Source organism: Palaemon carinicauda, chromosome 19, assembly GCF_036898095.1.
Source record: "Palaemon carinicauda isolate YSFRI2023 chromosome 19, ASM3689809v2, whole genome shotgun sequence".
Taxonomy (NCBI): domain Eukaryota; kingdom Metazoa; phylum Arthropoda; class Malacostraca; order Decapoda; family Palaemonidae; genus Palaemon; species Palaemon carinicauda.
Genome location: NC_090743.1, coordinates 27436505 through 27449692, shown reverse-complemented (window position 1 = coordinate 27449692; position 13188 = coordinate 27436505). Strand labels below are relative to the sequence as shown.

The following is a 13188-nucleotide window of genomic DNA, read 5'->3' as shown; positions in this document are numbered from 1 at the left end:
GTTTAGCAGAAAGAAAGCTATAAAGTAAATCAAAAAGAAATGAGACCAGAGTAATTGGTTTTCCTTTCCTTGTTATAATCTTTCTTTACCTATGCTAAAAGAATAATGGATTTCCAGATGAAAAAGTTCATTAGTCGGACTTTTCCTTTTAATGCGACCTTGTACTCTCTCTCTCTCTCTCTCTCTCTCTCTCTCTCTCTCTCTCTCTCTCTCTCTCTCTCTCTCTCTCTTTCTCTCTCTCTCCCCCGAAAATCAACGCTTCTTCATCAACAAAAACATTAAAATGCTTCATTTACTCTTGTATCACCCTGCACTTCAAAAGTATGGCCCTCTATCAGTCTTCCCTGTTAATGTTTCTGTGCACATCTTTGTAATATTAACTAACTAAAGTTCGCCCTTTTGCTGAAAGCTGAAGACCGTCACCCTTTGTGCCCTCAGCTTGTACAGTTGGATACAGGTGTTCCCGGTACACTGCGTTCTGAGGAAGTGTACCTTGTGGCACCCTTACTGCGCGGCGAGTAACCAAACAGATAAGTGTAGGGAGAGATGGGTTCAGTTGTTGGCTGGGCTATACATAGGCACTCCGCTCAGTAATGTGTAACAGGTTGCACTTCCTCAAAGCGAAGTGTGTCATGAACTCCTGTATCCAACTGTATATCCTATCATTCGCTTAAGGAGCTTCCTGTAGGCTTATATTTTGAGTCAAAATTTAAGAATTCTTTTGAGTTGGAGTTAAGGGATTTAGGTAAAATTATAGAACACGGAACTACGTTTTCTAATAATAAAGAAAAAAAAATTTTACTTACCTTAAATATTGTCCTTTCAACGAAATTTACCTTTATGTCCACTGCAAATAAACTGTTCTCCCGTTATCATCCCACCGTTCCCGACGGACACAGGTGGGAACGGGGGCGAAAACAGGAAAAAACGTGGTTATTTAACACACGAGATTTGTAAATGGCCACAAAACCTAACAAATGCACCTAACCTAACCTAGTAGTTCCTATGTCACAGGCTTAACCATGGGCAAGCCCCCGGAACCACCTTCCCAGGTCACAAACCTACCCAGGTCACAAACCTACCCAGGTCACAGACCTAGCCGGGGCGAACTCCACCTACCAGGTCACGAAACCTGCCCAGGTCACAGACCTAGATGTAAACAAATGTGAAATAAATGTTTCTGGGGAATAGTATACCAATATTTTGTGTAAGTTTTCGTGGATTTATTATGTGCGCCAGAGAATAATGTATAGAGAAGAAAATGTTAGTTTTACCATTATTTATCGATTCCCAAATTTTTCCACCCAAAACCTCCTGTTCCCATTGGGTGGCCCCCAGTACTAGGGTATATCTTATCAACCATTTATTTGCGACGGAAATAATGGTCATTATTTAAGAAAACGGGAGATTTTCCATAGAAAACTGCAATCATTACTTGTAAAGCTTTTTCCGTGTTTTCTATAATAATACCGAGATTTATCCTCTAATGGAGGAACATTTAGAGGTGTAGACCCTCCTGTTGTATTTTTTTAGGGATGAGGCAGTTACCCCTTTTCTTCTACCACGAGTATATTCCACCATAGTATTGACATTAACTTAATGTATAGTAGTGATTTTTCGGAAATGCACTGTGTATTTTTAATCAACTATCAATATTTCTGTAAGTTTTTAGTCAATGTGTTAAAATACACTAAAGATTATAACGTTCTATCTCAAAAGGGGAACTGCGGGCTCAATAATGAAAGAAAAGCTGAGAAAATTTTATTTCATAACCCCGATCACTTCTGCCATGTTTGGTTGTTAATCAGTTATGTTAGGATCTGTTAATCCTTGTAGATTGAATTAACTTGATATCCAATTAAAAGTTTTATGAAGCACTATTTACTGGCCTGTTAATTATGATGCCATTTCTGAGTGGGGATACCTCAGTGGGGTGAAAGGGTTCATGCATCGACATGATCAGCAAAGCTGTACCAGTTAGGGGCACCCATACTAGGTTGATTTGCTGTGAGCGATCAGACTAAAGTCTCCTATCACCAATCTGCAATGACCAGCGTGACAATGAAATCTTGCCAAACCCCAGGCATCAATAAGAACATGTCTGAGGCCTTTCTCCTGCAGTGAACGAGAAACGGCTGCATTTGTTGTTGTTGTAATCATGATTACATAATCACTGGAAGGTTTACCTTATTTTGGCTATCCCATAAACACCATTTCTAGGGGAAACTTCCATGAATCATTGTAGTGTCTATGTACTACAAATTAGTGAGTACTACTTGTTTTACTGAGTATCACCATCCCCATTCTGCTGATGTGTGTCGTTGGTTTACGGTGAGAGAAATACGGTCAACCTTTAAGTTAACCGTATTTCTCTTACCGTAAAATGTAGGTACTTTTGCCCTATTTTTCTATTCATATTTATTAAATCATTTATGTTAATTTTTATAATTATTGCCTTATATTTATTTTTTCCTTTAGTTATTCATATGTAAACTCCTATTAATAACTTAATGTAAAATCTCTCTCATTTTACAATAAGATATATTATGAAAATATAGGTACATGCCTGTTTCTCTGAACAATAACATCCATTAGACTTCAGTTTGCTACAAAACACTATTGATAATAATGCTGCATCGTCATAGAAGAGTTGGTAATACTTCAAATGCTATTATCAAAACAAAAGGCACGTTCTATATTTCATAGAGTTTATACATGGATAACTAACTATTCATTAAGCTAATGGCTGTTTGCATGTCAGAACACTTCCTTTTAAAAATAAACATTAGTAGGATTTTGAGTTCTAAACTGGATTTTATTTTAAAGATTTCAATCTATACAATGTGTATATTTCATCAGATGATTTTCATGTAGTACACGTCTATAAAGCAATGAAAGCTTTCGAATCAAAAGCTTTCAACTCATGATTTTTTTCTACCAAAAGCTCAATGAGTGTTACACGCAATGAAAAACACTGAAGGTTCTATGACAATTCCTGCAAGTATATATCCATACGATAATTAATGCTATTTTGCCTTTACATTGATACCATCACCAATCAAAATTATAAATTATGTTTGTTCTAAATGTTTCCTATAATGCTAACTTTTCAACTTCACGCTCTTAAAGCACCATTGTTCTTACAAAGATGGTGATGTTTGAATCCCTAACTTGTCATATGAAGGATATGATTCTGACAGTTTGAACCTGTGTATGATAATTTCTCCAAGTTTTGGGTCCACATTGTAGTGGGGATGATTATCTGTTTCCGTGGGGCGAGTTGGGTCGTAGTCAACTGCACAAACAATATATCAAACTTGTCTGAGAAAGTTAATGGAAAGAAGTACGGTGCCAACGCCGAAATAGAGGGTGGCTCTGAGTCCAGAAAGGTGGATTGTTGTGGAATTGACGGAACACGGAAGGTGGGAGAATTGACCAAAGCTTGGCAAAAAAAAAAAAAAAAAAAATTGAAAAATTGAGAAATCTGATAATTACTGTAACTACACGCTATCAGTGATCCTTCTTGTGACTCCAGTAACCCACTTTCAATCAGCCACACCGCTGTAAATAGGGAAAGGGTCAGAAATCCTACGCAAGTTTTGTTCAATAGAACGTTATGCCAAACCGTATGCTTTATATATTCATAGGTTATTATAGAAATATTCTGTAGTATCATACAAATAGGATAGCTAGACATTAGTAAGTTAAAAATTGTGAACAAAATTGGATGTAATTTTAATATGAAAAATAATCATGTTGACAGTCTAATGCTACCGGAATTGACTTTATTTTGGATACTTGATAAGTTTATCAATTAATTTTACTCAGTTATGTAATGGATGTAAGTCAAATCCTTCTTCTCGTTATATATATATATATATATATATATATATATACAGTATATATATACTGTATATGTGTGTGTGTGGAAGTAAGGAAGCAGAACTACACACATTGACCTGAAACAAAAGAAAACTCTCTTAGCGGGGTGAATTTGAATCTGAAAATCAGGTCAAATCAATAAAATAACATCATAAATGAATTCCCCAATGCCAAAAAAAAAACCATGGACCATATTTTGTACAGCACTCTAAGCCAAACCAGGAAAAAGTTAATTTTTTGAACTGGCGATGGCAGGCATTTTTTAATTCAGGGCTCTCAAAAGTTATGCCCACACTTTTGACAGGGGCATGGGGGCTAAATTTCTTTTTTATCCCTCTAAAAAAGTCAAATCCAATGAGAAAAGTACCTCCGCTCTCAATGGTCACGGAACTTATGAAAATGACCCATATATATATATATATATATATGCGCCTTGTATGTCTCTTTGGGCATTGGATTCTTGATTGTCTCTTTCATGATAGATAAAAGTGCAACAGGTCCCTCCTCGTATGCATCTTGTGGCACACTGCATATTGTTTTCAATATTTAAAGAAATAATTGATCTCTGTAGGCAGAGACCGCCCAAATTGGTGTCGTCCGCAGTAAAAGCGACGCGGAAACCGCCTCGACTGCAGGAAAAAATCGCATAGTGTGAAACGGGCCTAAGACAGCCGTCTTTTATTAAAAGTAATTTATGTCGCGTCATTTCCTCAGGGGCTTTGAATGACAAGAGTCATTATTATTATTATTATTATTATTATTATTATTATTATTATTATTATTATTATTATTATTATTATTATTATTATTATTATTAGGTAAACTACAACCTAATTGCATAAGCAGGATGTCAGATGCCACAAGACCTATTCAAAACCAAATGAAAGTTATTCCTTTTTTTTTTAATTCAGTATTTCCATATATATGTCTCCCATTCCTCCAGAGATTAAATGGCAATTACTAACAAACAACCTGACAGTTAGATAGACGAGATAAGGGTCAACTTAGTTTGGATCTTTGGAGAGTAAACAGATAGGTTATAGCTTTTCAGATCCTTCTCTCCTATATAGTATAGTCACTGAAAATATTCCTGGCGAAATAAGACCCACCCCTGATGACGTCATAGCCAATCACGTTGTCTCCCACATTAGCAGCTGTCACAATACATCCCCTAACAAGTTACAACTTAAACTATCTTATATTGTGTTGTGAAAGCTGTTAACACGAGAGACAACATGATTGGCTATGGCGTCACCATGGGGTGGGGTTTATTTCGCCCGAAATCTCTGCTGGGACTTTAGTGATAAAAATTGTCAGATATCAGTGAGAGAATATCGCAACGTTAACGATCTTGCTGTCTCTACCTCGTTTGTCTGTTGCCCTTTCCTTGCCAGTTAAAAGGAGCACGATGAAAGATAGAGGGCTGCTGGGAAGCCAAGATAAAACCTCCTTGATTGGTATCGGCAAAAAGGTTAAAGAAAATTGGCTCGTTACAAAGATGGAGTCGGGAAGTGACGCTCATGTTTCGCAGTTTCTTCTTGTTCGAAATGTTAGTTGGCTTTCGAAATCGCCAATTAGCAATCTCGACGGATAGGAAAAAGAAAAGACAAACAATTTCCAAGGTGCTAGTTGTCCTTGTTTAGTTGTAACGCCAGATATTCCCCCAAACAATCATGCAGTCACCGAGTGTTTTATGGAAGTGCCAAATTCGTTGCGAAAAAATATACATAAACTTTCCTTTTAAATTTAAAATTTTATTTTTAGCTTTCCTTTTGAGTTTAAAGTTTTCTTTGAAGATCTTTCATTAGCGAATATGTGGCGGAATCTGATCCCCTTTCTTCATCTCATATTAGAAATCTTAATGGAAACTCTTCCCTTATGAAATGCAAATTCCATGGGAGAGGAGAGTCGGTTTCATCATAACCGACTTGAAATTTGCTTTTCACGAATATTAAGACGAAGATCGTTTTCGGCAGTCTCCGGAAAAGTTTAATAAAATTCATTCCTTTAACTAACAGTATTTTATTTTTTCTTTTATATTATATTCTAAAGCATCAAGAATTTTATAGGAATGAAAAGGTAGCTAGAGGGAGAAAGAATATGTTGTGAGAGTACTTTGATCTTTCGCTTCATGCCCAGACTTTTTCGGGGAATAAAGGACACGTGTACAATGTTTTTTATTTATTTATGCTCTATATGTTCTACTTTTGCATAGCTTTAAGGGGTCTTTTGTTCGAGAGATAATCCTCTCAACCATAGAAACAGAAGTTAAAATTGTCTTAAATTAGCATCTAGCTTAAGGTAATAATCTATACAGTTCGTATACCATTAACCACATTAATGAAAAAGGAGTTAATGAATAAAAACATCGTGAACTAGAGGAGCACTCAGTAGAGCGCAGACCTCCGCTGCGGAAGCTTATTTCTCGATCGTTTGCTCGACCTTGACCTTGACCTTTGACCTTAACATGTATTAATTGGCGTGGATTTTCATACTCTCAAATATGAACCAAGTTTGAAGTAATTGTGACAACGATTTCCAAACTAATGGGTGAATACGTGAATTGGACATTTTGCCTGACTGTGACCTTAACCTTTGACCTTGACCTTCCAAACTGTAATAATTCCCAGCTTTTTACATAACAGTTAATAACTGCAAGTTTCATTATTATACGATTAAAATTTTTGCCAGGAAGTTGTTTACAAACAAACACACACAAACAAACACACAAGCAGGGGGTAAAACATAACCTCCTTCCAACTTAGTTGGCGGAGATAATAAAAGATCATTCATGGACAAATGAAAAACTACTTTATTTTCTGCGTCTATCTGTCTCTTTCCCTCTTTCCTCTCAGGGCAACTTTAAAGAATTTTCCTCTTCAATAGCGATGTTGATATGCGCTTTATAACAGTGGAGGTTGAAATTTTTCAGATACCGCGAATCTCAGTCCGGCTCTCATTCTTTTAGACTGAGTTGTCTCTCTCTCTCTCTCTCTCTCTCTCTCTCTCTCTCTCTCTCTCTCTCTCTTACTAGAAGCTAGGAATTTTTTCTTCTTTGTTTAAATTCCCTTTGTGGGTTGCTTACTTTTAATTTCCTTTCCCTTTCCAATATAATTCCTAGACATGAATTCTCGGGATTAATTCTTAGACACTAATTCTCGAGATTAATTCTTAGACACTAGTTCTCGAGATTAATTCTGACTCTAATTCTCGAGATTAATTCGTAGACACTAATTCTCGGGATTAATTCTTAAACACTAATCCTCGGAATTTTTCGTCGTTCCTCTCAGAATCTTTTCACATTCGACATGACAAATCCTATTTGAAGTTCCTAGAAATTCTTGAGGATTCATTTTTTTTTTCGTCCATACAGCCATGAAAAAGAATTTAATTTGATTTTTCGAAGGCATCTTAACTACTTTGCACCCAAGGAAAGACCGCCGTTGAGAGAAAAATTCCAATAACATTTGAAATATGGCGATAACTGCTCTCATTCTTATTTCAGGAGCATTCTTATCTCGCGTTTATCTCCCATTTCTAAAGACAGATGGATATTATGATTTTAGATATGAGTTCAGGCTTGTGCGCAAATAGCTACGGGCCCCTAAACTGTATATTTTCTCTAATACAATTTACGTTTCTTTCTCGACTCCTTACCTATAATTATATGTAGTAGGTTGGCCAGGGCAATAGCCACCCGTTGAGATACTATTGCTAGAGAGTTATGGGGTCTTTTGGCTGGTTACGGTTCATTTTCCCTTTGCCTACGCATACACCGAATAGGCTGTAAAGAATACTTTACACATTCTCCTCTGTCCTCATCACATGACAACACTGAGATTACCGAACAATTCTTTTTCACTCACTGCAATGTATTTATTCAGTGGCCACTTTCCTCTTGATAAGGGTAGAAGAGACTTTCGCTATGTAAAACAGCTCTTCTAGGAGAAGGACACGCCAAAATCAAACCATTGTTCTCTAGTCTTGGGTAGTGCCATAGTCTCTGTACCATGGTCTTCCACTGTCTTGGGTTAGAGTTCTCTTGTTTGAGTGTACACTCAGGCACACTATTGTATCTTGTTTCTCTTCCTATTGTTTTGTTATTTTCATAGTTTATATAGGAAATATTTATTTTAATGTTACTGTTTTTAAAATATTTTATTTTTTCTTGTTTCCTTTCCTCACTGGGCTACTTTCCATGTTTGAGCCCCTGGGCTTATAACATCCTGCTTTTCCAACTAGGGTTGTAGCTTAGCAAGTAAAAAAAAAAAATAATGATAATAATAATAATAATAATAATAATAATAATAATAATGTATCCATCAACTAAGTCTAGTACAAGCTCTAAGCTCTCATATAAACTCAAATTTGAGAAGTTCCTTTTTATATGAAAGTCTAAAAGTTTATTAATTATACGAAAAAAGAATTTTAAAACCCCTTTGTGTTATTACTTCCGCCAACGAAGTTGGAAGGCTATGTTTTCGCTGCTATTTGTGTTTGTTTATTTGTTTGTGTAAAACCTTCCTGGCCACAATTTTAATCGTAGAGTAACGAAACTTGCTGAGATTGACTTATGTAAAAAGCTGCAAAAGATTAAATTTTGGAACGTCAAGGTCAAAGGTCAAGGTCACGGTCAAGAAAAATGTCCAATTCACATAATGAGCCATAAGTTTGGACATCGTTTTCACAGACTTCAAAATTGGTTCATATTTGAGTGTGTATGGAAATCCACGCCAATTAATACATGTTAAGGCCAAAGTTCAAGGTTACAGTCGAGCGAAAGGTCGAGAAATAAGTCGCTGCGGCTTGATTTGGCTTATTTTGCAATATACAAGGGTGACCGAGGGCTTTATTGACATAATTATCTGCCCAAACCGGGTCACTCCTGTCCCAAATTCAGTTAATTTACCGCAGCGAGGTCACCATATAAAGCAATGTAAACAAATATGGTCCGTGCCATATATTGTTTACCCATGTCTTCCTCAGTTCCTTTGTTTTAGTGAACCCTCAGTCACGCATTCTTTTCGTTTCTTTTATATTTTTGCATTTGTTTAATCTAGAAGATTTAGAAAAACTTTTAGTTTTAATTTATGATTTTTAGTTAATCATATATTTCATTTTCTTCTTCCAGGAAAATTCAAGGTCATTTGTTAGTTTTATAAAATCCCTAGCTCATGTCTTTTAATAAATCTTGATTTTTAGGATATTTTCCAGGTCCTAATTAATTTTTATACCCTCGACAATTGTTGTCTTGCTTCCGTTCCAAATTCCTAGACTTGATACTTTTCGCTTAATATTTCAAATAGAAAATCCCTCTCTCTCTCTCTCCCTCTGTCTCTCTCTCTCTCTCTCTCTCTCTCTCTCTCTCTCTCTCTCTCTCTCTCTAGATAATAGTAACAGAATATTCTCAAAAGTATTTTAAAATCCTTTACATATAATTGCCGAGACCACTCCAAATCGTCCTCTCCTTGATTTCATTCCTTCCTTAAATCATTGACACAAAGATCCAAATTACTGACATCATACCAAAGGTATTGGACTCGTGGCTATTATAAATGTGTTTATAGCTTCAGACACTTTGTAATTTAACAGCTCTTTGTTTTATTGAAACCCCTTGTGAGTGGGGATACCTTAACGTGGTGAAAGGGTTTGCGTACCGCCATGATGATCAAATATGTACTAGTTAGGGTCACCCATACTTGGTTGGTTTGCTGTGAGCGATCAGGAGAAAATCTCCCACCATTACCAATCCGCAGTGGCCAGCGTTGTGGTGGCCGATGTGGTAACGTCCCTTACTGGTAAATGGCAGACTGGGGTTCGATTCGTTCGAGTCCCGCTCAAAATCGTTAGTTTCTTTAGTCGCTGCAACCTCACCATCCTTGTGAGCTAAGGATGGGTGGTTTGGGGGAGCCTATAGGTCTATCTGCTGGGTCATCAGCAGCCATTGCCTGGCCCTCCTTGGTCCTAGTTTGGGTGGAGTGGGGGCTTTGGCGCTGAACATATGTATATATGGTTAGTCTCTGTGGCATTGTCCTGCTTGATAGGGCAATATCAGTGTCCCTTTCCTCTTCCATTCATAAGCGGCCTTTAAATCCCAGGTATTAACATGCCTAAGGCCTTTGTCCTATAGTGGACATTTGTTGTTGTTGTTGTTTATTTACAAGACAAGAAAAAGGATTTTGTAAATGACACGTAATCTGAGGTGATGTTGGTCTTGGTTAGTTATGGATTTCGATTTCATATTCCAGATCTGCAGTAGATTGGGGAAAGATCTTCGTCGAAGCTTCGAACTCAAGATAGGGAACAGTTTTATTTGTTTCAAATCAATATCATCAAAGCACACGAGTTCACTTATTCTGATGGCTTGTCGTACCTTGCTGTAACCAGCCTGACACCCGCACCAGACTCGCAAGGTCTGACAAATATCGATTTTTTTTTTTTTCACAAGACATTTGGAACATTTACTGATTCTTCATCAGATTGAAATGGCCACATTTTAGTCAATTTTAACTTTTCTTGGGTAATGTAACCACTTTATATCTCTTCGAAGAAACATGTACCTTTCCTCCTCCCCCCTCACCCAGACCATCCAAGACTGGAAGATGCAAAATACACCGGAAGATGCATTAGCAACTCTCTGGTGGATATACGTATACGAGGTGCCTCACACTGAGGGACCGGGGGAACCCAAACATAGAATAAGGCAATAAGGCTCTCCCTAGCCCACCCCTCCCCCCTCTCCCTAGCCCACCCCTCCCCCCCCCCCACCCGTCAACCACCCGCCATTATTTTTTTTTTCCAATAGAAATACAGAACATTCAAAATTAAAACTTATGGATTTCCCCAACATGTTTTGCTAGCTTTGCAGTATTTCATCTTCAGGTAAAGTTTTGATAAAGTAAACCGATATTTATTGAAATAAGCTTGCCTCGGCTTTTCGCACAGGGTCGAGAAAATAATTTGAAAGACAGGATTTGCCTATTTCAACTTGATTTCTCTGTTTTAATTTCAAATTCTGAAAAGTTATCAATTTCTTTTTCTTTCAGTTTTCAGAAAGTCCTTGCTGCATTGATATCGACATTTCATTTTTAAGCGCTCTTTAATGAGTGCCCAAAATTAACACAAAATATCAGATTTCAGACTTTGTACTTCAGTGTGTTATAATTTTCTAATGTTTCGGAAGATTTTTTTTAATGGATTTCATCATTGATTCAGCAATTCAAGAACAAACTCAGCTGTAATTAAAGTCTCATTTTTCTCTGGAGCCAATCTATAAGAGGCAAAATTAAATTGTATAGAAAACTATACTATTGTAAGTAAACGGTTATACAAGCAAGAGTAATCTGCAGTAAACCGCACAGTAAAATTACTAGAGAAACAACGGGATTTTTCAAGTATTGAAACTGACGAAGAAACATTGACGGACTACAAAGTAATTACAAATAAAACTAATTGCTTTTATATATGAAAATACAAATATTTGACGAACTTATTATTCATACTTGTGATTGGAAATTATGTATGCATAAGACAGTAAATGGAATAGCAATGTTATTTTACTGCAATTTATTCTACTAAGTGCAACTTTTAATTTTTTATTATTTTAATAGAAAAAGACTCTTGATAATGGGAAGTATAAAGAATGCCTGATTTATATATATATATATATATATATATGTGTGTGTGTGTGTGTGTGTGTGTGTGTGTGTATGTATATGTGTGTGTATATATATATATATATATATATATATATATATGTATTAATATATTTTCTCATTATACTGGGTATTATATCTCAGTTTACATTTCGGTTTTCTAGAAGCAGAAATGTAATAAATGGAAATATATCCGTTTGTGTGTGTGAGTGCGTGTGTACGTACTGAACTGTATGTTAAAGCCTCACAAAAAGGAAGAAGGTTAAAAGAAAAATCTCAAGTAAACCTCTCTCTCTTAAAACAGTGTCTGTACGCATGTCTTCCAACTTGACAACAAATCCGTCTCTTGAAAAAAAAATTACTTTCTTCTCCTTCTCATATGCACACATGTACGCTCCACTTCATACGTGCAACATACGAAACATGTGATAAAGGTTCTCACACCATGATGTTGACACGGGAAAAGAAGCCACTCATTGTTCTCATTGTTCTTGGTTAGTTGTAAACATATGTTCTTTGTTCCCTGACTATGAGAACACTATGGAGATTTCAGAGATTTCCTTTGATTGGTTTGATGGAGATGTAGGTCCTTCTTTGCTTTTCGTGGGATATTAGCTTTTGTTCTTTTTTATGAGTATATTATGATTATTAGAAAATAATACTTTTTTACTTTGATATTCTCTTTGAGGTTTTTTATTTTCTATATTTATTTTAAAAAATGTCTGGAGAATAAGTGTAATGCCAAAGGAAAGGAAATTACCTTTTTATTATTATAATCTTACATTAATATATATTTGAGGAGTGTCGCATTCATATTGTGTATGAGAAAAGAATTTCTTTTCTGAAATATGTAACCAAACAAAGCTGTAAATGTACACATTTTATTTATTCATCTTGAGACAATTATAGGCGCCGCAGATATTCCGGGCAAAATAAGCCCCACCCCCTGATGACGTCATAACCAATCATGTTAAGTCTCCTGCATTAATAGTGGGCACAACAAGTCCCTTTGAAGTGATTATAAGTTAGCCCGCTGCTAACGTGGGAGACAACGTGATTGGCTATGACGTCATCAGAGGTGGGGCTTATTTTGCCAGGAAACTTTGCAGCGATTATAGACATCTGTAATCTATGACTACGACTCAAAATCATATATGAAGGGATTTACTGGATACTGTCAGTACGTTGTTCTGCCAACATTAAAAGAGGATATGAGGAGCTGTCACTAAATAGTACACCTCCTATAAGTTAGGCATCGGCTCCTATCGTAACTATAAACCAGTTATGAAGTCTAACTTCGATAGTTTCCATGTTAGATGGTTTCTATGGCGACAAATAATCAAAATGATATCCTTTAAGAGTAGTGGTAACCTACTGTAATCGTCCCTCCCTTATGATCTTCTGGACTGGGGTTCAAGGCATACTCAAGCTTGATAGTTTCTTGTAGTGTCTGCAACCTCACCATCCTTGTGAGCTAAGGATGAGGGGGTGTGTGGTTTGGGGGAGCCTATAGGTCTACCTGCTGAGTCATCAGTAGCCATTGTCTGACCCTCCCTGGTCCTAGCTTGGGTGGAAAGGTGCCTTGGGCTCTGATCATATGTATATATGGTCTGTACCGCATGTGTTTCACACACACTCGTACAATGTAATG

General features: G+C 36.5%; 1 protein-coding gene across 1 annotated transcript in view; it reads left to right on the top strand.

Moving 5' to 3' along the window:
- Positions 1-13188, top strand: part of LOC137658539 (uncharacterized) — a 57156-nt gene that overhangs the window by 736 nt on the left and 43232 nt on the right. The window lies entirely within an intron of this gene.